The 27,545-nt window shown below is 50.7% G+C and overlaps 1 protein-coding gene across 3 annotated transcripts in view; it reads right to left on the minus strand.

The window, feature by feature from the left end:
• Positions 1 to 26,761, minus strand: part of LRFN1 (leucine rich repeat and fibronectin type III domain containing 1) — a 34,957-nt gene extending 8,196 nt beyond the window's left edge. Inside the window, exon 1 of one of the 3 annotated variants that reach the window (XM_070764757.1) lies at positions 26,666 to 26,761. The gene's annotated coding sequence lies outside the window, so the exon portion shown is untranslated. Of the gene's footprint in view, positions 1 to 356; positions 433 to 12,615; positions 12,637 to 26,665 lie in introns of those variants that run through there. The other 2 variants (XM_070764759.1, XM_070764758.1) reach the window with 2 other exon arrangements.
• Positions 26,762 to 27,545: the final 784 nt, after the last annotated feature.

Consider the following 27,545-nt stretch of genomic DNA (forward strand, 5'->3'; position numbering starts at 1 on the left):
CAGGAGCCCAAAGCCCAGGCCGTCCCTCTGCCCAAGAGGCTGATGGGCACCAGAGGCCTGGGGACCTTTCAAGCCGGCATTGGGGCAGCTGCCACAGCCGTGGGTCCCCAGATGGGCCCAGGCGCCCAAGGAAGGCAGGCGTCATGAGCACCGGTGGTGCGAACGATGCCAAGCGGGTGCCAGACGGGGCAGGAGGCCTGGTGCTCCCTCTGCGCCTCCCGACGGGGAATAATTAGCGCTTCCAGCTTTATTTAGACGCCTATTCCACCGAGGCCCCAGAGCCGCTGCTCAGCCTCCTCCAAGGCGGCCTTAACAAGCCCCATCGAACGAAGGCTCGGCCTGACCGAGTGACTCACCACTAGTCTCCGTTTTGCCTTGGGGAGCGACCGGCCGTTCGATTGGGCCGATCCAGATGTTCGGAGAGCTTCTTCCGCTCCTGCGTCATCCAGCACTGGGGTCTCCAACCTTGGCAACTTTAGGACTTGTGGACGTCAACTCCCAGAATTCCTCAGGCAGCAAAGCAGAGGATTCTGGGGGTGGAAGTGGACCGGACTTTGCTTATTCCTGAGATGGACGTCAGTGAGGGCATTGCCCAACTCTGCAAAGGAGAGGAACCATCTTCTGTAACCGTCTGATTTAATGGACCACTAGTGGGGGATGAGAGTCCGTTCCAGCCACAGGTCTGTTCAGTCAGAATGGGCTGTTTTCCTCCTGGGCTGAAGGAGACGCTTTGCACAGGGACAGAGAAACAGACCAGGTTGGGAGCTGAACCAGCATTGCTCAACCTTGGCCACCTCCAGATGTGTTAATTTTAACCTTTCCTGGCTGGGGAATTCTGGGAGTTGAAGTCCACACCTCTGAAGGTGGCCAAGGTGGAGAAACACAGAACACTCCAATCACATTTCTTTGTGCTTCTTTCGGGGCTCCTTTCCTAACCTTGTGGTCTCCCATCCCTTTTTCTGCAGCTCTTTCCAGCTACAACCTCAGAGCAGGTTCAGGGGGACCCTCTGGTGCCCCAACACCTCTAAGGCAGGGGCCAAACATCATCACCGTTGTTGTCGTTGTTGGTATTATTATTATTATTATTATTATTATTATTATTATTATTTATTTGTTTGTGGATTAGATTTATATGGCACCCCTCTCCGAGGACTCGGGCAATTTACAACACATAAAAAAAGATAATATACATTGAGATACAGTTAATTTGAATTAAAAGTTACATTTAGAAACTAAAACCAAACCTATTAAAATGCGCACATATCCATTCAAACAAACTCATTATCCACTCATTGGCCAGGGGGCAGAATCTAACTACCCCAAGCTTGGTGGCATAGGTGGGTCTTTAGACTCTTTCGGAAGGCCAGGCGGGTGGGGGGGCAATACCAATCCTGCCCCCTCCCCCAGGAGGGTCCGGCAGTCTTCGGCCAGGCGGGAAAAGAGCCACTTCGATCCCCACCTGGATCCGTCAGACCTTCGCCGCTCATCATTTTTCATATTATATTATTTATCTAGTTGAAGTATTTTTACGCCTCCAGGTTCTCTGGGTAATTTACAGCACAAGAAGCAGAACAAGTTAAAAATATATCCATTAAAAGAGATTAAAGCAGCCCCAGAGACGGCGGCAAAGATCCAACAAAGAAAAGACACCCGAAGAGCCCCTCCCCCTCCCCAAAAGGAGCCCCCTCCCCTTGCACACGAAGGGGAAAGGCCAGGGCCACAAAGCCCCCTGCCCACAACTGTAGCTGGCCCTCCATTTACAACCCCCAAATTTTCCATTGGTAAGCAAGACATGAATGGCATGGGTCTTGACCCGTTTTATTTCTTTATTATTAATTAATTAATTAGATTTTTATGCCGCCTTTCTCGAAGCGACTCGGAGGGGGGTGAACATTGTAAATGCAACAATATGTAAAGAAATATAAATTACTATAAAATAATTATACAAATGACTAAAGAGTATGAAGAACCCCATATACAGTCATGCGCATTTCTCCAATTCAATCATACGTGTCATCTCATGGCCCACGGCCCCCATGCTCACCAGCAGACGTAGGTAGCCGCCTTCGGGATTGGGCAGCATAGAAGTCGAATGAATGAATAAATAAATAAATAAATATATAAATAAATAAATAATAATAATAATAATAAATAGGTCTTAAGAGCTTTATGAAAGGCTGGGAGGGAGGGGGCAGTGTGTATCTCTGGAGGGAGTTTGTTTCAGAGGGCCGGGGCCACCACAGAGAAGGCTCTTCCCCTAGGCTCCGCCAGCCAACATTTTACAACCTTCCTTGCTGTTGTGATTCAGGGCTGTTAAGTGAATCTGACTTCCCCCACTGACTTTGCAATCTTTGCAGTTCAGTTAAGACACACGGTCGTTAAGCGAATCTGGCTTCCCCCACTGACTCAGATTGCCAGAAGACTGCAATAGGGGATCCCGTGATCCTGTCATAAATGTGAGTTGATTGAATTTTTGATCACGTGATCCTGGGGATGTGGCAATGGTCATAAAGTGTGAAAAACTGACGTAAGTCACCTTTTCAGTCCCGCTGTATCTTCAACTGGCCGCTAAATGAATTTTTGTAAGTCGAGGACCACCTGTATCCTAACCCAGGCAGTGATTGGAGGGCACGCGAGACTTTGCCATGTTGTAGCTCCAGCGCACCTGGGGGGAGGCTGTTTCGTCCCCTGGATGCTGCAGGAAGCCTTCCCTGAAACCCCCGAGGCAAAAAATATAAGTCCAATCAATCAATCAATCAATCAATCAACCCTGGTTTACCATCACCATGGCCAGATTGCTCGGTGCACTTGCCCCCTGGGGAAAGGGGGCCAACTTGGAAGGGATCGTGGGAGGCCCACCCCCCTCCTGGACAAATGCCCGGGGGTGGTGGTGGTGGTGGCGGCCCTTCTGAAAGGCAGCACCCCCCCCCCAAGAAATGCAGCCCGGTTTCTCACCCCTCCCCTGAGCAAATAAATAAATAAATAACACACCAAAAAGGGCTGTTAAAAATCTCTAAAAATAACTTTTCTCCTCGGAGACTTGCAAGCAGAAGAGGTTTCAAAGGAGCCTCAGACAACATGAGATCAGGCTTCGGAGGGGCCAAGATCTGGCGGAGAAAGAATGAGGGGTGGGGGGGTCTCCCACCAAGGGGCCTGTAAGATCCAGGGGCCCCCACCCTCCCGCAGCCCCCTCCCTTGCCTCGTCCCCCTCTCCAGTTGGGTGAATTCATTTGCCTTGATTAAAAACAAAGAGATGGAATGAAACTTTGGTTGCTGCAACATCTCCCAGGCAGCCTCAGAAGATTAAAATGGTTTGAGGGGGGGCTGTTATGCTCGGCCCTGCCTGGAAGGTTACCTGTCCAGAAGAGTCCATACCTGTCCAGATGGTTGGGGAGGGGCAGGAGACCTTTGGCCTGGCCGCGTCTGTCACGGCAGCCCTTTGAAAATGGGACCCCCAAAGGCTCTTCAACGTTGCCCACCTGCCCAGGAACCTCCCTGCCCTGCCCTGCCCTTGGGGTGGGGGCCCTGAGGTTTGGAGGAGGACCCTGGTGGCCTCAGTAATTCAGTGACTGTGCATTTACCAACCATAACTGCTGGAAGTTTGTTCCAAACATTTACTACTCTTTCGGTAAAATAATATCTTCTCACGTTGCTTCTGATCTTTCCCCCAACTGACCTCAGATTGTGGCCCCTTGTTCTTGGGTTCACTTTCCTATTAAAAACAGTTCCCTCCTGAACCTTATTGAACCCTTTGACATATTATTATTAATAATAATAATAATAATAATAATAATAATAATAATAATAATAATGCAGCTTTCCAATCCTTTGTCATGGAAGGACAGTCCTAACCCCTCCCTCCTTTTCCTGGCTCTACTTCCAAGTCTTTGCAGTTGTAGGAAAAGCCTGCAAGGTTGAGGGTCCCTGGATGGAATTTGTAGTTGCAGAAGGGAGGATGGAACGGGTGGGATTCTTTAGTGGCCCCGTGGGGTTGGACACACAGGGAATTCCTCTTCAGGGAGGGAGAATGAAGGGAAGGCAGAAGGGGAATAGAGAGGAATCCAAAGGGAAGGAAAAAGCCAAGGCTCCTTCATCCAGAAACATCGCCCCACATTTTGCAGAGTTAATCCCCAGACAAAAAGAGCAAATACTTCTTGGGGGGGGGAGTGAGCCTCCCCCCCTCCAGCCCTATGCAGCCACTGATCTGGGGGCTGCTTTGTGTTTCAAGCCAGCGGCTCTTATCCCGAGTGGCCAGGCGCCGCTTTCAGACCCTGGGCTGCATTGTTCATTTCATCTCCCAACCTCACTTGCAAACTATATGTCATCCCGGCCACACGTCCTGCCTGTTTGAAGACCTTATGGGGACACAGCAGATGGTCATCAGGCACCTGAAAGGGCGAAAGCCACAAGCGCCCTGTGGAAATTGGAAGGCGGCACCCAAGGGGGGGTCTCTTCAGACAGGACCCCCCAGATGTTGGAAGTGAAAGCGAAGGCCTCCTTTCCACCTGGCCTCCATCCAGATGCCTCTCAGCTGTCGGGCTGGTCAAAGCTCTGGGGATTCTCCTGGAAATGGACTCAAGTCGCCCCAGGGAATCCACTCATTGGCTACAGCCAGGGATGGGCTCCTACAGGTATGACCAGGTATGCAGAACCGGTAGAAAAATTTTGATTTTTTTTTCTTTTTTTCCCTTCTGGGCTTTGGGTATGTTTTTCCTATTGCAGTAAATGCACTTGAATGTGTATTATTATTATTATTATTATTATTATTATTATTATCATTATCATCATCATCATCATCGTCATCATCATTAATACAACACAGCAAATGAGATCACTATGCTGGATTTTATTATTATTATTATTATTATTATTATTATTATTATTATTATTATTAATTATCATTATCATTATTTAGATTTGTATGCCGCCACTCTCCGAAGACTTGTATAGTTTTACAAGAGCTAAAGCCTGATTGTCTGGGTCAGTTTGCTTATGCAATAATAGATAATGTCATGAGCCTAAGACGTACACAATGACTGGTTTCAAGATTTGGGGTGTCAGAGTATATTTTCAGTTAGATTTCTCATGTTTTCTGTATTTACTTCTGTTGTGAGTCTCCCTGAGGCTGCAGAGAAGGGCGGCATAGAAATCCAATAAATCAATAAACAATGGTATTTCTTCCAGGTCTGTTGCTTTCCAACCTTTGATAAAACAAGCCCCACGTTTCAAAATATTCTGTATTTTCTTTCTCTTTTAGCTTCAATGTCAACCTATCCATTTCTGCACAATCTAGTGCAGTGTTTCCCAACCTTGGCAACTTGAAGATATCTGGACTTCAACTCCCAGAATTCCCCAGCCAGCATCCGCTGGGAGTTGAAGTCCAAATATCTTCTGTTTGCAACAAGGTGGGCCTGAGGACGGACTTTTCTCCAGTGCGGTTGAAACTCTGAACGGTCGCTAAATGAAACGTTGTGTGTCTGCACACAACAGACCCCCCCAAGCCCACTCCCCCCTTTTGCTGCCTGCCCGCCTGTCTTGACGGCAGCTCGACCAGCGAGGAGCATGCTAGCGACCCGCAGCTCCACTCACGGCTGCAAGAGTGTGGCAGGGCGGCTGCTGCTGCTGGAGGCCTGCAGCCAGGAACATGCCGTGATAATGCAGGTGTCCGGCAGGCCCATGCAGCCCATCGCGAGCTGTGGAGGGAGCGGCTGGGGGAAGGCCGGCGGCCCCAAGCGGAGGAGGCACGGCACTTGGCCGCCCAGGCCCACCGAAAAGCCACCGGGCTCCACAGTGAGATGGAGCGGGCCAAACCCGCAAATGCTGCCAGGGACGAGAGCGCAGGTGCGAATTGGCGAGGCCCACCTTGGATTGTGGCAGGTGTTTGGCATCCAGGGGCAGTTTGGAGACTGAAAAGGGGACCAACAGGAGAGAATTGATGCAACTCTGGTTGAACGGCAGGAATCTAATGGCCCCAAGCCTGGCGGCATAGACGAGCCTTAAATTTTACCAATTTGCAGGGCTTCATTTAACAGCTGTGGCCGGAGAGGTCGTAAAATGGGGCCACCCTCCCTTTGCTCTTCCTGGTGGGCTGAATGGTGGTCACCAGTCCCCGTCTCTCTCTCTCTCTCTCTCTCTCTCCCAGGACTGCCTCCAGCCCCTCCAGCCCCCCTCTGCTCGCAAGCCACAGTCTCTGGCCAGGGGTGCCTCTGCTGCAGGCCTTATCTTGACCACCAGCTGCTCAGATTGATGGCCTGCTCCAAGCCCCAGCCATCTCCTGCCCTTCTGCCACTGCCTGTCTGGCCGGAGGACGGTCACTTCCATGCCAGCCCTCAGACCCTCCTGGCAGAGGGGACGTCTCTCTTCGGGCTTATCAGACAGAGGCAGGTGCCCTCCAGGGGTCTCACGCTTGAGGGGAGGGGGATGCACAACCGGAGGCCAAAAGCCCCCATCCTTTCCTTTGGTTCTGCAACCCAACAAGACCAACAACGACTTCAGAGGAGAATCAGAACTGCAGAAGAAACCATGGCCGCCAACCTGCCTTCCGTTGAGGACCTGTAGACTGCACAAGTCAAAAAGAGGGTGGGGAAAATATTGAATGACCCCTCGCATCCTGGACGTAAACTCCTTCAACTCCTACCCTCAAAATGTCTCTACAGAGCCCTGCACACCAAGACAACTAGACACAAGAAGAGTTTTTCCCCCGAACGCCATCACTCTGCTAAACAAATAATTCCCTCAACACTGTCAAACTATTTACTAAGTCTGCACTGCTGTTACTACTAGTTTTTTTCTCATCATTCCTATCACCCATCTCCTCCCACTTAGGACTGTAACTTGTCGCTTGTATCCTCAAGATTTTTTATTAATATTGTTTCCTGGTTGCTTATTTGACCCTTATGACAATCATTAAGTGTTGGACCTCCTGATTCTTGACAAATGTCTTTTTCTTTTATGGACACGCACAAATCATATAACTATAGACCAAAATCAGCAAAGTTTGGTAGCAATAGGGGTTGTGGATTTTATTGCTAAGTACTTGTATTTCAATACATTGTTAAGATGACTGGCTTGGTGCAGTGTAACACTTGTTTGGCTGTTGTCTTCCGTAGTACCTTGTGGAACTTGGGGTACTGCCCTCTTTGCATTAGGACATCTAGGTTAGATGGCGAGATCTCTAGATTGCAGTCCTTAGTTTGTAGCTTGCAGTCAGAAGTGGAAAGATTGTCCCAGCCACGTGCTGTAATGCAGCCATGTGTCCAGCCTCCACTTCCACAGCGCCACCCGAGGAGGAGGGCTGTGTGGACAACTGTCGGTTCAGGAAGATTGCGTGCAGTTGAGCAAAAACATAGTAATTTTGGTCTCTCTTTATCGAATTCCTATACTGTTCTTGCGGATTTAAATAGTAAGGATGTTGGAGATATTAGCAAGGCCCCTCAGGCAGAGAATGAGGGGATATTCAAAGGGGAAGTTGTTGTAAATGTCACCAAACCATCAAGTGCAGTTAGTAGAAATATAAAGAGGACACATTTTCTTGTGGGTGATTCGACTGTTAGAGGTGTTGATTTGGGACAGAGTAAGGACGTGGTGAAGGTGCTGAGGTGTCTCCCAGGGGCCACTGCCAGCAGGGACAGGAGGAGGATTACAAACATTGTCAAGGCTGTGAGTAAAGGTAATAACATTGATGTGGTGGTGCATCTTGGCACAAATGATTTGTCCCAGAGAAATGTCAATGTAGTAAAAAGAGATTTTCAATGTCTAAGTGTGGAGCTGGGTAAAATAGCAGATTCACTGACTTTCTCAGAGGTGTTACCGGTTTGTGGCCAAGAGGATAAAACAACGTGTATCATAGAGTTTAATGTGTGGTTAAAGCAGTGGTGTAAAGCTGAAGGTTTTGGCTATGTAAGTCATGATGTCAGTAGGTGGTCTAATAGGGAGTTGTTTAAGAGGGATGGTTTGCATCCATCATACAGAGGTACCCAGGTACTCGGTGAGGAATTCAGAACTTTTTTGGACAGGCATTTAAACTAGGTAAAGGGGACAGAGATGTAACTGATGTGGGTGATTTCTGTCCCCGACCAATGAGGATAAAGCAGTTTTTGGAAGCTTATGAAAAGGGAGCTGCAAATAAAATAGATGTAGTTGTTGATGATAAGGGGCAAACTAATAATGAAAATAATGTTCTTCGTGTAATGTGCACGAATGCTCGAAGCTTGAGCAACAAGCTCTGTGAATTAATGGCCATAATATCTAGAGATAATTTGGACCTGGTTGCCATAACTGAGACATGGTTTAAGGATTCTAATGAATGGGAAATATCCATACCAGGATATACACTGTATAGGAAGGATAGAATAGAGAGAAGGGGAGGTGGAGTAGCCATTTATGTTAAAGAAACTCTAAAAACAACACTAATTCAAAATACATGTCAAGATCTAGAGACCCTCTGGATTTGCATGCAAAATAAAGACGGTTCTGTCATTAGAATTGGGGTGATCTATAGGCCTCCAGGGCAATCTGAGGAATATGACAACAAGATGGTGGATGAAATTACCCAAATGGCAGTAAAGGGAGATATTGTGATTATGGGTGATTTCAACATGCCTGATGTTGACTGGAATATCCCCAGTGCCCTTACATGCAAAAGTAAGAATATAGTAGAGGCCCTTACAGGAGCAGCTCTGGCACAGCTGGTTAAGACACCAACTAGAGGGGAGAATATTCTAGATTTAGTTTTTACGAATGGGAATTGGGTTTCAGATGTCAAGGTGGGAGAAAATTTAGGTTGCAGTGACCATCTATGTTTGTGGTTTGATGTAAAAACTCATTGTGAGCAATCCTATAATGCAACCAAAGTATTGGATTTCAGAAAAACAAATTTTAATGCAATGGGGGAATATTTAGATAATGAATTAAAGGGGAGGGATAAAATGGCAGGAGCGAGCATCCAGTGGACTGTATTTAAAAAGGCCATCTTAAAAGCCACTGGACTGTATGTAAGACAAATAACTAAAGGTAAAAGGAAGAAGAAACCGCTATGGTTTAGCAATGATGTAAGGACTATAGTCAATGAAAAAAAGGCTGCCTATAGGAGGTATAAAGAGTCTGGAAGTATAGCTGATAGGGAGGTGTATAAAATGAGACAGAAGGAGGCGAAACAGATAATATATGCTGCTAAAGCCTCAAAAGAGGAAGAAATTGCCAAATCTCTAAAGAAGGGGGATAAAACCTTCTTCAGATATATTAGTGATAAGAAGAAGAAAAACTGCGGCATCACGAAGCTTAGTACCGGGAAAAATACATGCATTAATGGGAATAAGGAGATCGCTGACCATTTCAATAGCTACTTCTGTTCAGTTTTCTCAAAAGACACCTTACAAAATAATACTATAGAGGGATATAGCATTGCCTCCAACTGTACGGATTCAGCTCCAGTGATCTTAGAAGCCGATGTCTTAGAAGAACTTGAACGATTAAAGATAAATAAGGCAATGGGTCCAGATGGCATCCACCCCAGAGTTCTTAAAGAACTCAGATCTGTCATTGCTACCCCCCTGACTGATTTGTTTAACCAATCCTTGTTAACAGGAGATGTTCCTGAGGATTGGAGAATGGCAAGTGTTGTGCCTATCCACAAGAAGGGCAGTAGAGAAGAAGCTGGTAACTACAGGCCAGTTAGCTTGACATCAGTTGTCGTTAAAATGATGGAGACTCTACTGAAAAAGAGGATAAATCAGCACCTAAAAAACAATAAATTATTGGACCCAAATCAGCATGGCTTTACTGAAGGCAAATCATGTCAGACTAATCTCATTGATTTCTTTGACTATGTCACAAAGGTGTTGGATGAAGGTGGTGCCGTGGATATTGCCTACCTGGACTTCAGCAAAGCCTTTGATACGGTTCCACATAAAGAGCTGATAGATAAATTAGTGAAGATTGGACTTAATCCCTGGATAGTTCAATGGATTTGCAGCTGGCTGAAGCATAGACACCAGAGGGTTGTTGTGAATGGTGAGTATTCTGAGCAGAGTCAGGTTACAAGCGGTGTGCCACAAGGGTCTGTTCTGGGTCCTATTCTTTTTAATATGTTTGTGAGTGACATAGGGGAAGGTCTGGTAGGGAAGGTTTGCCTATTTGCCGATGACTCTAAAGTGTGCAATAGGGTTGATATTCCTGGAGGCGTCGGCAATATGGTAAATGATTTAGCTTTACTAGATAAATGGTCAAAGCAATGGAAACTGCAGTTTAATGTTTCCAAATGTAAAATAATGCACTTGGGGAAAAGGAATCCTCAATCTGACTATTGTATTGGCAGTTCTGTGTTAGCAAATACTTCAAAAGAAAAGGATTTAGGCGTAGTGATTTCTGACAGTCTCAAAATGGGTGAACAGTGCAGTCAGGCAGTAGGGAAAGCAAGTAGGATGCTTGGCTGCATAGCTAGAGGTATAACAAGCAGGAAGAGGGAGATTATGATCCCGCTATATAGAATGCTGGTGAGACCACATTTGGAATACTGTGTTCAGTTCTGGAGACCTCACCTACAAAAAGATATTGACAAAATTGAACGGGTCCAAAGACGGGCTACAAGAATGGTGGAAGGTCTTAAGTATAAATCGTATCAGGAAAGACTTAATGAACTCAATCTGTATAGTCTGGAGGACAGAAGGAAAAGGGGGGACATGATCGAAACATTTAAATATATTAAAGGGTTAAATAAGGTCCAGGAGGGAAGTGTTTTTAATAGGAAAGTGAACACAAGAACAAGGGGACACAATCTGAGGTTAGTTGGGGGAAAGATCAAAAGCAACATGAGAAAATATTATTTTACTGAAAGAGTAGTAGATCCTTGGAACAAACTTCCAGCAGACGTGGTAGATAAATCCACAGTAACTGAATTTAAACATGCCTGGGATAAACATATATCCATCCTAAGATAAAATACAGAAAATAGTATAAGGGCAGACTAGATGGACCATGGGGTCTTTTTCTGCCGTCAGACTTCTATGTTTCTATGTTTCTATGTGACACTGAGAGCATCTGCACCAAATCCCTTGTGTGTCCATCACACTTGGCCAAGAAAGAATTCTATTCTATTCTATTCTATTCTATTCTATTCTAATGTATCTTTTATGGACACTGAGAGCATCTGCACCAAAGACAAATCCCTTGTGTGTCCATCACACTTGGCCAAGGAAGAATTCTATTCTATTCTATCCAAAGGGGCGAAAGGACGACTTATTGCCCGGTCAATGCCTCGGGTGTGGCCCTTGGAGGGAGTCCAGGCCTGCCCTGGTTGTCTGGAGGCGACCTGGGTGCCTTGGGTGTCCAGGAGGGGTGGGGGTGGCAGGGGGGGGCTGTGCAGCTCTCTTTGTCCTTGGAAGATGAAAGCAGCCCGGCCTTCTCCAGCTCATGTTGCGAATCAGACATAACAGCCAATAATTGCCAAATCAAAGGTTGCTAATCAATAGTTGAGTCAAAAGTAACAATTAACACAAGCTCATAAAACCCGGCTGGATGCAGTGTCCCACTTTGTAGCTACGTTCATAACAACAGATCAGTTCCTCAAGGAAGGACACGGGCGGCCTCACCGAGCAGGGAAAGGCGGTGGCTGCGAGTTCGAGTTCTGCTTTAGGCATGGAAGCCGGCTGGGTGACTTTGGGCCAATCACCAGGAGACCGGAAGTTCTAGTCCCACCTTAGGCATGAAAACTGACCGGATGACTTTGGCTGGTCAATCTCTCACAGCCAGCCCCACTTGCAGGGTTGTTGTTAGGGGGAAAGTAGGGGGAAGAAACAGCATTGGGTGTATTGGCCGGCTTGAATTATTTGCAAAGTAATAATAATAAATGTGAGCTACTGATTCTCAAATGAGCTTTGTCCCTCCCTGCTCATTTCCCTCCTCACAACAACCCTGCGAGGTCGACCCGGCCGAGTTAGGAAGCTGACCTTGAGGATCCAGGATTGGCAATTTCTGAAGCCCTCTCTGCTGGGGATTTGAGTTGGGGGCTCCAAATGGCCTTGGGTTGGGGAGAGGAGGGGGTCACTCAACCCAATGAAGGACCCCAGGCCCTCATTCTCTCCAAGGGAAAGGACCTACCCAGGGACCAGAGCAGGGATGGTAGGTGTCCCTTGGTTTTGTCTGGCCACAAGGTCTCCTAGATGACAATGATGAATAAAAGTCTTTCCCCGCCCCTGCAAAGACCACCTGCAGGGGAATAACGGAGAATTGAAAATCCCCCCAACCCATTTAGTCCAAACAGCGCCTGCCAACCCCGTCAGTGCCCAGAGATTTTGCCTCCAGGCCTGGTCAGAAAAAGCCTGGCTGGACTTAGCTGGGGGGGAGAGCTTGTCCGGGGGGAGGGAGGGCTCCTTGGGGGTGGTCACCAATTGGAACCAGGGGCATGAAATACCCAGTTCCCCCCCCCCCTGCTTGGCCCTGCGGACAATCCCTCTGCGAGACCCCCCAATGGAGAGCTGACATTAGTGCCCAGACCGGCTATTTTCCCGTTAGAGGTAATTACAGCCGCAGCCTCCTTGCCACCTCCCTGCCTCTAACTTCCCCATGGAACAACACACAGAAGATTTGGGGGGGGGGGGGAGGAAAGTGGAAACCTACTATCTGTGTGTGCGTGCGTGCGTGTAGTTGAGATCTAGAGCCTCTGCAGGGCCTCCTCCTCCTCTGCTTCCAAATCTGTCTCCCAGGCCTTGCTCTGCGTCCTGCACCAGACGAAAATCAGCCCCGTCCAGTTTACACCTGAACGCAAACAGCCACACCAGAGAGAGGGAAGGAAGGAAGGGGAGAGGTGGAGGGGAAGGGAAGGAGACGGAGGAAAGAAGAGGGGAAGAGGGAGAAGGAGAGGAAGGGAGGAGAGGAGGGAGGAGAGGGAGGGAAAGGGAAGGAGAGAGGGACAAGGAGGAGGAGGGAGAGAGGAGGAGAGAGAGGGAGGGAGGGGAGGGGAGAGGGAGAGAGAGGAGAGGAAGAGGGAAGAAGTGAGGGAAAGGGAAAGGAAGGAGACGGAGGAAAGGACAGGGAGTAGGAGAGGGAGGGAGAAGGGAAGAAAGGAGAGAAAGAGAGGGAGAGAGAGAGAGAAAACCCCAGAAGCCCAAGGACCCTGACCAATTGGCACCTGCCAGATGGGCAACCCCTCCCCTTCTGGAAACCTCCCCCCACCCAGGCAGCCTCCTGGGCAAGAGGCCCCTTTGCAGGTGGGGGGGGGCACGGTCTCTTCCGAGGGGGGGGGGGGAAGGAGCCGTCTGGCTGCCTTTGTCATGCGCCTGAGTCGAATCCATGATGCAGCAAACAGATGCCCAACGACCTTGGCTGCCCCCTCCCCACGCTGGGATTTTAGGCCCTGCAGAAGGGGTCTCTCCTTGGAGGGGGGGCTGCGTTCAGGGTCCTCAGCACAGGGAGAGGAGGAGGAGGAGGAGGAGAGAAAAGATAAGAACCGATTTCAATCCCCCAAATTAATGCCCGTCCACGCTCTGCAACTGCCTGGTGGCCTCCAACAATCCCCCCGCGATTATTTCACGCCATTTGCAACCTGCCCCTCGTGCCTCTCAGCCGCGCACCCCCCAAACACCAGACCCTCAGTACTGTAGGGGGGAGAAATGGGGGGGTCTCTTCTTTTTCGGTCACTTTTAAAACCACATCCGTTGACCTGCAATGGATGAACTCCTGGATCAGGGTGAGGCAGAGGAAGGATGCCCCCTCCCCATCCCAAGACTGGCAGCCCTCTAATGCAGTGATTTTCAACCTTTTTTGAGCCGGGGCACATTTTTTACATTTACAAAATCCTGGGGCACACCACCAACCAAAATGACACAAAATGACACTCTAATGCAGTACATACTATACATATAGTTAATAATATAGTTTCTAAATGTATTTATACTCACTTAGTGTGAAACCTGGGCCTGTTTCAATGAACACAAAAGGGATATCCTGGCAGGAATGGTAGTTTGGGGACCCATGTTTAATTTCCCCACGGCACACCTGACCATGTCTCATGGCACACTAGTGTGCCACGGCACACTGGTTGAAAAACACTGCTCTAATGCACAACCTCTGCTCTTCCCTTCTCTGCCCCCCCCCTTGGGCTGAGGAATGGCAAAGGAGGGTGGGGGGGATCAATAACAATATTGACTCGGAGCGGCTCACAACAACCCATCCACATACAAGGATTTCCTCCAAGCAAGTGTATTCATGAGCCCATGTTTCTGGGCTGGAAAGCAGGGAGGACTTGGGGGCGGGGAGGCCTTGCTGGGAAATAGCATGTGGTCAGTGTCCTGCTGAAATCAGGGGGATGGAGGGAGTCGCCCCCAGAGGGATGGTGGGGGAGGTGTTAATACTTTGAGCAATCTATTTCATTGTTAGCAATGAACCTCAGCAACCAGTCAGGTCCCACAGAGTCGGCCTTCGCCAGATCCCATCAGCCAGGCAGTGCTGCCTGGCAGGGGCTAGGGGAAGAGCCTTCTCTGTGGCAGCCCCGGCCCTTTGGAATTAACTCCCTCCAGAGATTCGTACTGCCCCCCACCCTCTTGGCTTTTCGTAAGGCTTTAAAAACTCAACTCTGCCAGCAGGCTAGGGGCCATTGGGCACAGGTATTTTGTTTTCTATCTATCTATCTATCTATCTATCTATCTATCTATCTATCTATCTATCTATCTATCTATCTATCTATCTAATCTTATCGGACTCCACCTTCCTCCTGTAGAACCTGTCTGGTGGCTTCAAAGAACTACAGGCGTCCATCACAGGCTCTCCTAGTTACTCAAAACATTACTCAAAGAGCCCCCTCCCTCCCTCTCTCCCTCCCTCCTCCCATCATCCTTAAGGCAACCCTTCTATTCTCATCATCCACTATTTATTCTCCCTTCTTCTTTTTTTTGCAGGGGGTGGAGAGTAGATTAATGCTCAGAAACAGGCAGAAATCCAATTTTAAGAAGGATTTAAGACTGGGGGCCTCGCAGAGAGAAGGAGCTGCCTTTATCCGTACAAGATGCCAGCAAGAGAAGAGAGACCACAACATTGGGTAGGAGGCTAAGTAGGAGCATAATGAGTTCAGGGAGGAGCCAAATGAATCACAACGATGCAAGGGACCTTGGAGGTCTTCTACACCACCCCCTGCTCAGGACAGAAGACTCACACCATTTCAGACAAATAGTTGTCCAAACTCTCCTTAAAAACACTCCGTGGAGCATTCACAACTTCTGGTGGCAAGCAGTTCCAACTTCCACTGGTTCCTCCTTGATTAGTTTCCATCCTTTTCCTTCTTGTCCTGCCTTCAGGGGCTTTGGAGAACAGGTCGGCCCTCTCAACTTCAGGACAAGCCTGCGAGGTAGGCCGCTACTGACTTTCTCCGACAAGGCTGGAACTCGGCACTTCCACACTGAGGTCCAGAATCCCTCTTACAAAATGGGAAGTCCGGTTTTAGCAAAAGCTTGTGGTGATTTTCCACTTGGGAAAAATATAGTCATCTCGTGGCGAGATGGGCAGGAAATAAATTTGATAAATTAAAATAAACAAATATACACAAACCCTAAAAAATTAGCTGTATAAACTAAGGGCAGATGAAGAGTTGTGCAATTGTTGCTAAATTATGTTTCATCTCCTACCCTCAAAACGTTGCTACAGAGCCCTGCACACCAAGACAACTAGACACAAGAACAGTTTTCCCTCAAACACCATCACTCTGCTAAGCAAATAATTCCCACAACACTGTCAAACTATTTACTAAGTCCGCACTATTATTACTGTTGTGGTTCCGTCTGAGGCCCCTCAGGGAACGGCTGATCTTCTGTCGGTTTCCAGCTCAGAGGGAGAGGCTGAGGAACAGGAGGTGCAGACAGACGAGGAGGAGGAATCCCAGGCTGAAGAAGAGGGAGGACAGCCAGAGTCCCCCCAGAGGGAGCTCTCCCCAGCAAGCAGCCTGGATTCCTTAGAGGAAAATGCACAAGCCATAATTGATCTGCGACAGAGAAGAGCTACTCAGAGAAGGAATCAATTGGCTAAGTACTTTCAGCATTAAAGAGGCAACAGCTGGGTTTGGGTGTGGTGCTCTTGGGAAAGGCTAAAAGGCAGACCCACCCTTCCTGGCTTGTGGAGTTTTATCTTTGAGAGTCTTGGGACCTGGCTGTGAACTTTGGCGTCTTGGAATCCTGGTTTGTGCCTTTGACTATTGAAACCTTGGGATGGGTGTGCCAGCAAGAAGCTTGCTGTATTGTCTGGACATCAGGACTCTGCTGTAACGTATTATAGCCTGTCTGTTGGGAAGAACAGGTTTTCCTCTGTGTTTATTTTTTCCAGCTATAAAATACTTTTGGCTTTTACCAGAGTGTCTGGCTGTTTTTTCCAGTTGGTGTGGAGGTCTGGGGGAACCCAGACAGAACAATTACTACTAGTTTTTTCTCATCATTCCCATCACCCTTTTCCTCCCACTTAGGACTGTGTGACTGTCACTTGTTGCTTGTGTCCTTAAGATTTTTTTAATTAATATTGATTGTTTCCTCATTGCTTATTTGACCCTTATGACAACCATTAAGTGCTGCACCTCCTGATTCTTGACAAATGTCTCTTTTCTTTTATGTCCACTCAGAGCATCTGCACCAGAGGCAAATCCCTTGTGTGTCCAATCCCACTTGGCCGAGAAAGAATTCTATTCTATTCTATTCTATTACAGAACCAGAAAGGAGAACAAGAGAACAAGAGGGTGGAAATTAGGAAGATTTCATTCTTCACCGGGGAAGTAAAACTCATTGATAAATAGCTGCTCCGCATCTGACTCATGTCAATATTAACAAACTTGTGCATTATAACTGAATGATGAATGTGTGTGTGTGTGTGTGTGTTTGTGTGTGTGCCTCTCTGTTCTGTAAAGCAGGGGTCTCCAACCTTGGCAACTTTAAGACTTGTGGACTTCAACTCCCAGAATTCCTCAGGCAGATTTGCTTTGGCTGAGGAACCCTGGGAGTTGAAGTCCACAAGTCTTAAAGATGCCAAGGTTGGAGTCCCCTGCTTTAAAATAGAGGTAACCAGCTACCTGGTATTCACAAATGCATTTATGTATACACTTCTCAGCATACTTTCTCTGTTGATGTGCCCCTTACTCACCCCCAGAAGAGGCTTTCAAACTCTAGCTAAAATGCAGCAAACCGAGTTGGGAACAAGCCAGAATGCCAAATATCCCAAGCGCCCTGGGTTCCTTTGCCAACACACCTGTTTAAAACCCACTAAAGAGAAAATCAGATGGAATTCTTGAAGAAGCCCTGGATCAGAGCAGAGGGGGCGGAAATAGGCTTTCAACCCAAGGCCCCCAACTCAGCTTCTCCCTTTCAAGCCTTTCCGGCTTAAACAAACAGATGTTTGCCAACCTGAGGCCCTGCAGATATTTGGGGAGGGGGAGCGATCGCAGCAGGGCAGCCAGCTGGCAAGGTGCCCATCCTGGAAAGACATCTGGAGACTGCGAGGCAGAGGAGAGCAAGTTTGGGGGATAACCACCCCACACACACACAACAACAATTTGCCTCTGGGGAACTCTGTAGGTCAGAGATAGCCCACGTCTGGGCAGTGTTCCCTCTAATTTTTTTTTGGGGTGGGCGGAAAAGTATAGTGTCTGAGCGGCAGTCCCTTCGGGATTGGGCGGCACAGAAATAATAAATAAATAAATAAACAAACAAATAAAAAACCCACCCTGTTTTGCCTTAAAGAATTTCAAAATAAAATACTGCACTGTGTGTCTGCAACAGTGAGCTCATAATAGGGCAACTCTATCAATATCAAAATGCCACTTAAATAGTTGAGCTAGTTTCAAACTAGATTTTGATTTTCTTTCTCTCTTCCTTACTCCCATTCTTTTTCTTTCTCTTTTCCTTCCTCTCTTTTTTCTATCTGTTTCTCTCTCTTCCTCTCTCTCTCCTTCCCTCTCACTCTTTCCCTCTCGGCTTCTGGGCAGGTTTGGAAAACTCTGAGTTGATGATGATTTTTAAGTGATCGATTGCTCACTGCTCAGCTTAGAGGGAACTATGCGTCTGGAGCAGGAGAGGAACTTCGGCAGCGCTTAAGATCTTGTGGACTTCAACTCCCAGAATTCCCCAGCCAGCATGGCTCCTCCTCCTCCGCCTCCTCCTGCATATTCAGGTGACCCCCCACCCCAAGGGCAGAGCTAAACCTCTAAGTGGCCTCAGGAACTCTCAGAGAGAGGACTAAGGGCCAGAGGACTGCAAGGAGTGACCCTCCCTCCATCCTCCACCCTTCAGTCAGAAGTGAGGAAGCTTCTTGCGTGAGGAGCGAAACATCTTCCAGGAGGGACAAAGAGAATCAATCCGGTTTTGAAAAGGCCCTTTGCCCGGTTTTCTGGGCCTCCTCATCCCGAGGATCTACGGAGCAAGACAGACTCTCCCCTGGGCCTCGACGTAACCCCTGCACTTATACCCCCACCTCTGCAGGCCTAGAGACCCTCACCCCCCTCCAAAGGGCCTTGCAGGGCTGAAGGGGCTCCGAGGAGGGGGAGGCTGTGGACTGTGCAGCGGCCGATCCAAGGCCTGGCTTGGCTCTGAGAAGCCCCTGCCAGCCCCCCCCCGCGCGTTCACTCTGGGTGGCTGGAGGTGTGTGCGTGTGGGTCTGTGTGCTTGCGTGTGCACACACAGGGGGGAGGAAGATGGAGGCCACCCCTGCCCCCTCTCAGCCTCTGCAGCCCCCCAAGCACAAGCGGCTGGGGCTTCCCAGCAGGGCCAGGGAGGGGGATTTGCAGGCTCCAAGGTTCCCGGGAAGAAGAAGCCCCATTGGAAGAAGCCCCTCTGCTCACAGGCACACCTGACACAACTGCGGCTTCCGCTTGTCTGGCAGCCCCCTCCCACAAGCCCCCTCCCACAAGCCTCCGAGAAACCAGGAAGGCAAACAGCCTGGGAAGGGAAGGCAAGACCCAAGGAACAGCTGCTGCAGAACCCCGGTCTTTGGAGGAGGGGGGTCAGAGAAGTAGCCCCTTCCTCCCCAGGCCTGCAACCCCCCAGGAGGCCCCCCCTCTGCTCAGTCGCAGGGAGGGGGCAGAGCTGCATTTCTTTGCCTTGGACTTAAAGCCAGAAGCCTCCAGCTGTGGAGCAGAGCCCCCCCCCTGAAAGGCAAAGACCTGGGGGTGGGGGGGAGACCTCTGGTTGGCTCTCTGGCAAGGCCTCCATCAGGGGAGGGGCTGCAAGGCTGCTCTGGCCTCCGCAAGAAGAAGCCTGGATGGCGGTTTGGTCCAGGATGGCAGTCAAGGTGGGAGGGAGGGAACAGGAGGGAGAAGAGAGAGAGAAGGAAGGGAGGAAAGGAGGGAGAAAAAAGGAGGGAGGGAAGGAAGGAAGAGGAAGGAAAAAGAGGAAGGAAGGAGAAAGAAATGAAAGAGGAAGGAGAGAGAAACAAGGAAGAAAATAGTAGAAGGAAGGGAAGGAAGGAAGAGGAAGGAAAAGAGGGAGGGAGGAACAAAAGAAGGAAAATGAGGAAGGAGGGAGGGAGGGAGGGAGGGAGGGAGGGAAGGAAGGAAGGAAGGAAGGAAGGAAGGAAGGAAGGAAGGAAGGAAATGTCCCTGCCCAAGAGGTCAGGCCAGTTGGTCAGTGGCTCCGTCATGCCCAGGGGATATCAAACCTCATTTAAGGGCAGAAAACGTGGCCGCTGTCTGGGAACTGAAGAGGTTTCCCGTTTTCTAAAGAAAGGGGGCTGATGCCCTTCGTGGTGGGTGGTGGGGAGGGAAAATGACCTACTTTCTCACCAGGCCTCTCGCTCTCAAAGCCCAGAGAAGGCGACATCTGGGTCCAGCCCCAACTCAAAGGCCCAAAGACGAGAGGGAGAGAGAGACACATGTGAAAGCGCAAGAGCTGCCCGGCGGACTCCCTTCTGCCAGGAGTTTGAGCAGGAGGCTGGACTAGAAGACCTCCAAGGTCCCACCCAACTCTGTTATTGTTATTCTCTTATTGTTGAGACGTAGACACGATTCTCAACGAAGGGTCTCAGGTTTTTCTCCCAAATCCCCCAAAGTGGGTTGGAAAGAGCAACGGATCCCTTTTCCTGGACCTCTGGGATCCCTCACGTCATCATCATCATTATTAACTAATACTGTGTCCAGTTCTGGAGACCTCACCTACAAAAAGATATTGACAAAATTGAAGGGGTCCAAAGATGGGCTACAAGAATGGTGGAAGGTCTTGAGCATAAAACGTATCAGGAAAGACTTCATGGACTCAATCTGTCTAGTCTGGAGGACAGAAGGAAAAGGGGGGACAGGATCGAAACATTTAAATATGTTAAAGGATTAAATAAGGTCCAGGAGGGAAGTGTTTTTAATAGGAAAGTGAACACAAGAACAAGGGGACACAATCTGAAGTCAGTTGGGGGAAAGATCAAAAGCAACGTGAGAAAATATTATTTGACTGAAAGAGTAGTAGATGCTTGGAACAAACTTCCAGCAGACGTGGTAGATAAATCCACAGTAACTGAATGTAAACATGCCTGGGATAAACATATATCCATCCTCAGATAAAATACAGGAAATAGTAGAAGGGCAGACTAGATGGACCAGGAGGTCTTTTTCTGGTGTCAATCTTCTAGGTTTCTATGAATGAGGAAGGAAGGAAGGAAGGAAGGAAGGAAGGAAGGAAGGAAGGAAAGAGAAGGAAGGGAGGGAGGAAGGGAGGGAAGGGAGGGAGGGAGGAAGGAAGGAAGAATGAATCTACAGTCACTGAATGTAAATCTGCCTGGGATAAACATAGATCCATCCTCAGATAAAATACAGGAAATAGTAGAAGGGCAGACGAGATGGACCAGGAGGTCTTTTTCTGGTGTCAATCTTCTAGGTTTCTATGAATGAGGAAGGAAGGGAGGAAAGAAAGAAGGAAGGAAGGAAAGAGAAGGGAGGGAAGGGAGAGAGGAAGGAAGGAAGGAAGGAAGAATGAATCTACAGTCACTGAATGTAAATCTGCCTGGGATAAACATAGATCCATCCTCAGATAAAATACAGGAAATAGTAGAAGGGCAGACGAGATGGACCAGGGGGTCTTTTTCTGCCCTCAATCTTCTCTGTTTCTATGTAACTAAGTTTATTTGCTGCTCATTTCAAAGCATCTCCGGGCAGCAGTTGTGGGAGGCGAGTTCAGAAAAGGAGAGACAGATCCTGATGGAAACCACACAAATGTCCCAGGATTCAGAAGAACAGCCTGCTCCAGATATTCCTGCTGAGTGGATCCATTTTATGAGGGGAAAGGAGGGCTCGGCAGACTGCGCACCTCGGCCGCATAAGACCGCACACTCTCATGCCCAGCAGCCATTGGGTACAGGGTGGTCCTTGCCTTACAACCACAATTGACCCCAACGTTTCTCAAAATATGAGCCGGTTGCCATGTGTCCAGACTCTGGAGATGCCCAAAGGTTGTAAGTGTGAAAAACGGTCATAAGTTGGTTTTTTTCCCCAGTTTCATTGCAACTTGCAATGGTCACTAACTGAACATACAAACATAGAAGATTGACGGCAGAAAAAGTCCTCCTGGTCCATCTAGTCTGCCCTTATACTATTCCCTGTATTTTATCTTAGGATGGATCTGTGTTTATCCCAGGCAGGTTTCAATTCAGTGACTGTGGATTGACCAACCACGTCTGCTGGAAGTTTGTTCCAAGCATCTACTCCTCTTTCAGTCAAATAATATTTTCTCACGTTACTTCTAATCTTTCCCCCAACTAACCTCAGATTGTGTCCCCTTGTTCTTGGGTTCACTTTCCTATTAAAAACACTTCCCTCCTGAACCTTATTTAACCCTTTCACATATTTAAATGTTTCCATCATGTCCCCCCTTTTCCTTCTGTCCTCCAGACTATACAGACTGAGTCCATGAAGTCTTTCCTGATACGTTTTATGCTTAAGACCTTCCACCATTTTTGTAGCCCGTCTTTGGACCCGTTCAATTTGATCAATTGTAACTGAACAGTTGTAAGACAAGGATTGTCTGTATTTTGTTAGTTCGGGTTCAGGTCTGGAGGTTTTGGGGTTGCCAGAATCCAGGTTGGTGCAGGGCTTTCCGCCTTTGGTTAAATAATAAAAGGTATATGGCATTTTGGGGAGGTGCCCCAACCTGCTGCCAGCCCTCTACAGCAGGGGGTCGTCAAACGCAGCGACTTGAAGACTGGTGGACTTCAATTCCCAGAATTCTCCACCCAGTCTAAAGCTTTGTGGCAGTTCTGGAGACCCCAAACACAGGGATTTTTCTGCAGACCGGAAGACCAATTGGCAGCATCGGAGCCCGAGCGGTTGGCGATCCCAAACAGCCTGGCTGAGGTTTTGATCTCCTGCCTCCGAGGGGCTGTAAGGCGCAGCGTCCCCCAAAACCAGCCAAAAAGATCCAACATGGAGAAAACATTTCAATCCAGCCACGAAGCCAGGCTGGAGAGGAAGGGGCAGAGAGTACCCTAGGTCTCCAATGGGCAGCCGGCTCCCTTCTCTCCCCTCCCTTGCTGCCCTCCTGCCCCCCCATTTCCCCCCCAAAGCATCTCCAGGCCGCAGTGACAAGAGCTTGCACAGACTCTCCTGGGCACACCTGGCTGCTTCCCAGCGCTCGACAGGGCAGGGAATTGGGGGCTGAAGTGGAAAGGAAGATGGGGGCGGCCTGTCCAAAGGCTGGCAGAGAATTCCCCAGAGTCCTCCAGAGCAGCTGCGGGGGGGGGGGGGAGAGTGGTGGGGGGAGAGGAGATAATGGGCGAAGGAGCCTTCCTGCAGCTCCCTCCCTGCCCCAATTCTGCCAGAAACAGCTGCTCCTTGAACAGCAGATGTGGGAAGGGAAGTGCCAGGGTGTAGCCCCCCCTCCCCACAGGCCTCGCCCTCTCCCCCTGCCTCCCCCCCCTGCAGGAAGACCAGCCCTTCCTCCTGGGGCTGCAGACCAAGATCCCTTTCCAGCAGGGATGGGCTCCTATAGGTACGGCCAGGTATGTATAACCAGTAGGAAAAAAATGGTTTTTTTCCTTTTTCCCACTTCTGGGCTCTGGGTCTGTTTTTCCTACCGCAGTCAATGAGGTTGAATGTGTATTATTTTCGAAGAGCTGTGCGTGTATGTGTGTGTACGTACACATACAGTTTATATAGTAGATAATATAATATATATATTTTGTGTGCCTGTGTGTAATGCGTATGTACACATGGGGCATCTATACATAGAATTAAATAATATATTTTGGATGTTCAGTCATAGTAAATAGAGAGGGAGATTGGATCTCTTGGAGGCCAGGAGAGACCACGCACCCAAACCCCTGAGGCGAGTGACCACAAATTGCCCACCTTTAAGCCAGTCACATGATCTTTAAGCCACCCTGGTCACATGATTGTCAAGCCGCTCCCACCTGGTCACACGGTTGGCAAGCCACACCCACAAAATAAGCCACGCCCACAGCTTTTCAGTCCTCCACTTATCACCAGAACTGTGCCCAAAATTTCCACTGCCGGGCAAAGAAGGCTCATCATCAAGTGAGCTTTGTCCCATGTTACGACCTCTTGTCAAGGGACCCACTACAGCTCTTGAATGATTGACACAGGCCTTCGGTGAACTTCGCCTGTTGGAAGCCGCTGGGAAGGTAACAGATGGGGAGGGTGGGGCGCAGGCAGCCCTCACACGGACGGGCCAAGCCTCCCGCAACACACGGAGCCAAAATTGTGAAATCCGGTCACGTGGCTTCTCTCAGTGAGGGTGGAGCTCCACATGGCCAGAACACCCAGGGTGGCAAGTTGGGGACGCTCCGTGTTTCTGTCCCTGGCCTGAGGCTGACGGACAACCCTCCCCACACCTTGCCCAAGAGCAGCACCCACAAGGGGGCACAACAGCCCTTGATCACACACACACACCCTCTGGGCTCCTCAACTGTGCAAGACACACTGTGGAGTGTAGAGAACACAAGGGAGGCGGCACCCTCTCTCCCCAGGACTGGGCCCCGGGATCAGAGGGACGTCCAGGGTTCAAGGCCGAGCCCCTTGGCCTCACTAGCAGGGCTGGCTGGGAGGGGGGCGGGACAAGCACAGGCCTTGGCAGTACTTTGCCTAGGGAACTCTCTGCCTCAGGAAATCAGGCTGATGGTCTTTTGCTCCCAGAAGGAAAATCATCTTCCTTCCTTCCTTCTTTCCTTCCTTCCTTCCTTCCACTCCTCCCTTCCCTTTTTCTCCTTTCCCTTTTTCCTCCATTCTCCCTTCCTTCCTCTCTTCCAGACTTCCTTCCCCTTTCCTCCCTGCCTTCCCTTTTCCTTCCTCCCTTGTTTTCCTTCCTTCTTTCCTCCCTCCCTCCCTTCCCTTGTTTCTTCCTCTCTCCTTTCCTTCCTTTTTCCTCCATCTTTTCCCTTTTTTCTTCTCCTTCCTTCCCTTTTCCTTCCCCCTCTCTTCCTTTTCCATCCTCCATTTTCCTTCCTTCTTCTTCCCTCCCTTACTTCCATTTTCCTTCTTCCCTTGTTTTCTTCCATCCTTCTTTCTTCCCTCCCCTCCCCTTTTCCTTCCTTCCTCCCTCCCTTTCCTTTTTTCTTCCTATCTCCCTTCCCTTTTCTCCCAACCCTTCCCTTTCCTTCCTTCCCCTTTTCCCTCCTCTCTTCCTCCCCCTCCCTCCTTTTTCCTTCCTCCCTTTTCCTTCGTTCTGCCCCTTTTCATTCCTCCTCCCTTTCTTATTTCTATTTTCCTTCCTCCCTTGTTGTCCACCATCCTTCCTTCTTCCCCCCTCCCCCTCTCTTTTCCTTCCTCCCTTCCTTTCCTCCCTCCCTCCTTCTTCTCTGCCGCCCATCTCCCCCGGAGCCCTTTAGGGATGCCCTTATGTAAATCCCATGAATGTAACATAGCCACTTTCTTTTATTACACCCGTGTTTGTAAAAGAGGTGAGTTTCTTTTTATCTCAGGGGTCTGAAAACACTTTCTTTCAAATTATTCCATGCGCTTTCTAGTGGCGTCCATTGTCACTCACCACCCTGAAGAGCAGACGAGCAAAAGGAGAAGTAAATAGAAAGCAAAAAACCTTTTATGATAAAGGCATGTTGCAATTTGTTTGGGTCTGGAGTGTGGCAGGCTATTGTGGGTTGTCTATAGATGATGTCTTTTAAAAACCCTGGTTTATTATTACATCTGAATACAGCTACGGAAGGCTTGGGCCTCTCCAAAGGAGGGAGGTTTCTTTCTTCCAGATGAGAAATTGGTCTGGATCTGAGGCTTTTTTATAAGACAACTTTAAGAGAGAGGGCGGGGGGATTCTGGGAGTTGAGGCCCACCAATCTGGACAGCTACAATTTACAAGAGCAACCCACAGGGGTCTAGTGGGGTTTACTTGTGAGTAAACAGCCCCCAGAGTCCCCCTGCCTGGAAAAAGACTGCAGCCGGGTCCAGGGGAGACAAGCCGCCATTCCTTGATTTAAAGAGAGGGGTCAATTCAATCCAAGAGGCTCAAGGCAGCCTCAGGGGGCTTGGCCAGGCAGGAACAAGGGGGGGGATTCTGGAGCCTCAGCTTAGAGACACCGGGGATCTGCACTAGAGACACCGGGGATCTGCACGGAAGCCCCCACCTCCAAACCAACCAGCCCTTGGGATGCCCTGCCCTTTTCCCAGAGGGGACCGGCTCTCAGGATTCCTTTAACTAGACTGGGAATTCTGGGGTGGGGGGGTCCGACCCCTGGCCTGTCTGGGTGTCCCTGGCCTTTGCCCCCTTCCTGTGCCCACTCCCCCTGGGGGAGACCCTCCTGCCTTTCCCCCCTTCCTCCCCATTCTAGCACAGCCCACAGCACGCACGCATCCATTGGAGGTCTCCGGGTTCATCCCCAACCGCCGGTGGGTCTCTTAGCAGCCTGCCTGTTTTGTTGTGGGGCTGCGTGTGTGTGTGTGTGTGGGTTTTTTTTTTGGGGGGGGCGCAGAGACGGGAAAGCAAAACGCGGCGCTGCAGACGTGGCTCCTTGAGCGCTGTGCCCGCCCGGCGTTTGGCGGTGCCAATGTCAGGAGGGCGCGGGAGGAGGGGGCTTTCCGGAGGGGGGGGTCGGGTCCCCTTCTACGAAAGCCTCGGGCAGCCCACCCGGAGGGCAGAAAGGGAGAACAAGCGAGCGCAGGCGGAGGAGGAAGGGGGAGGGGAGAAGCAGGACCAGCGCATCCGCTCCCGCTGCAATTCTGCTCGGGAGCCGCAGGGACGCCAGAAGCCGCAGAGCCAGACATGGAAGGGGGGGAGGGTTTGAAAGGGGGGGGGCGGAATTGGGGGGGGGGGCGCCCCTCCTCCGGCCAGCCATTTCCCCAGCGGGGGTCTCCTCGGCCAGGCAAACCCCACCCGCCCGCCCGCCCAACGCCCAGCGGCGAGGCCGGGGCTGCTCCCGCCGAGGCTTTTTTCCGCCGGCCTCCGTCGTGCAGCATCGGGCGGGCGATGGGGGGGGGGCTGCCTCTGTCGGCCCCTTCAGAATGGGGGAGCCGCCCCCGGCGCAGCATCCAAGGCAGCCGGAGCCCCCTTTGCTGCTTCTCCACCTGCCCGGCGGAGTCCCCGGGGCCGGAGGAGGAGAAGCGGGAGGACGGCGCCGGGCCAGCCCCGCCGCGCCGCCTTTGCGCATCCCCCTCCCGGCGCATCCAGCCCCCCCCCGCTCCCCCAAGCCGGGAAGCCCCCCGCCCGTCCCCGCAAAGCCCCCTTCGCGCAGCCCCCACCCCCGCCGGACGGCGACCCACCTGGGAGTGGCTCCTCTCAGCCGAGGGGCGTCGGCGGCATCGCGCGGCGGGTCCCGGGCGGCTCAGGGCTCCCCTCCGGGCCGGCCTCCCGCGGACTCCATCGGGCGGGGAGGGGCGGACAAAGGCGAGGCCGGCAGCGGCGGCGCCCCCGGAGGAGAAGCGCTCAGCTGGGCTCGGCCATCCCGCGGGCGCAAAGGGGCCGCCGCCGCCGCCGCCTCCGGCCGCTGGGGCTCCGGGAAGGGCCGCTGCCCGCGCCGCCTCCGCCTCGCCTCCTCGCAGCCCTGCAGAACCCGGGCTGGGCTGGGCTGGGCCGGGCCGGGCCGGCGGGAGGAGAGGCGGAGCGCGGCGGAAGCGCCGCCCAGGGCTGGGCTAGAGAGCCGGGCAGGGCGCAGCGGCGAGGGCGCCCGCTTGCAGAAGCGCCGCACCCGCCTCGCCTCCAGCCTTCTCGCCGGGCGGGCGGGGGTGGGGGTCGCGGGGAGGGAGGGGGGAGGGCCCGTCCCCTTTCCTGCAGATGGCGGGGAGGAGGCGGCGAGGGGGCGCTCACCCTGGAAAAGCTTTGGCGATGCAGCTGCTGCACCGGGCGGGGGAGCGGGGGGCGGGGGGGGGCGGGGGGGGAGGGGCGGCAGCTGCTGAAATTCCGGAGGGCGCCCCCCCATCCCCGGGAAGAATCCCGCAACCAATAGGGAGGGGAATTGGGGGAGGAGACACCCCCCCTCCGGAAGCATTTCCAGACCTGGCAAAGGCAGGCAGGTGAAAAGAGGGGCGAGGGGCAAAGGGGAGGCTGGAGACCCTCAACCCGGCTTGCTTCCCTCTGGCCTTCAGCAGCCCTGGAGAACTCCCCCAGCCTTTCAGGTGGGCCTGGTGGGGGTCTCTTTGCCCA

Source organism: Erythrolamprus reginae, chromosome 11 (genome assembly GCF_031021105.1).
Source record: "Erythrolamprus reginae isolate rEryReg1 chromosome 11, rEryReg1.hap1, whole genome shotgun sequence".
NCBI lineage: Eukaryota > Metazoa > Chordata > Lepidosauria > Squamata > Dipsadidae > Erythrolamprus > Erythrolamprus reginae.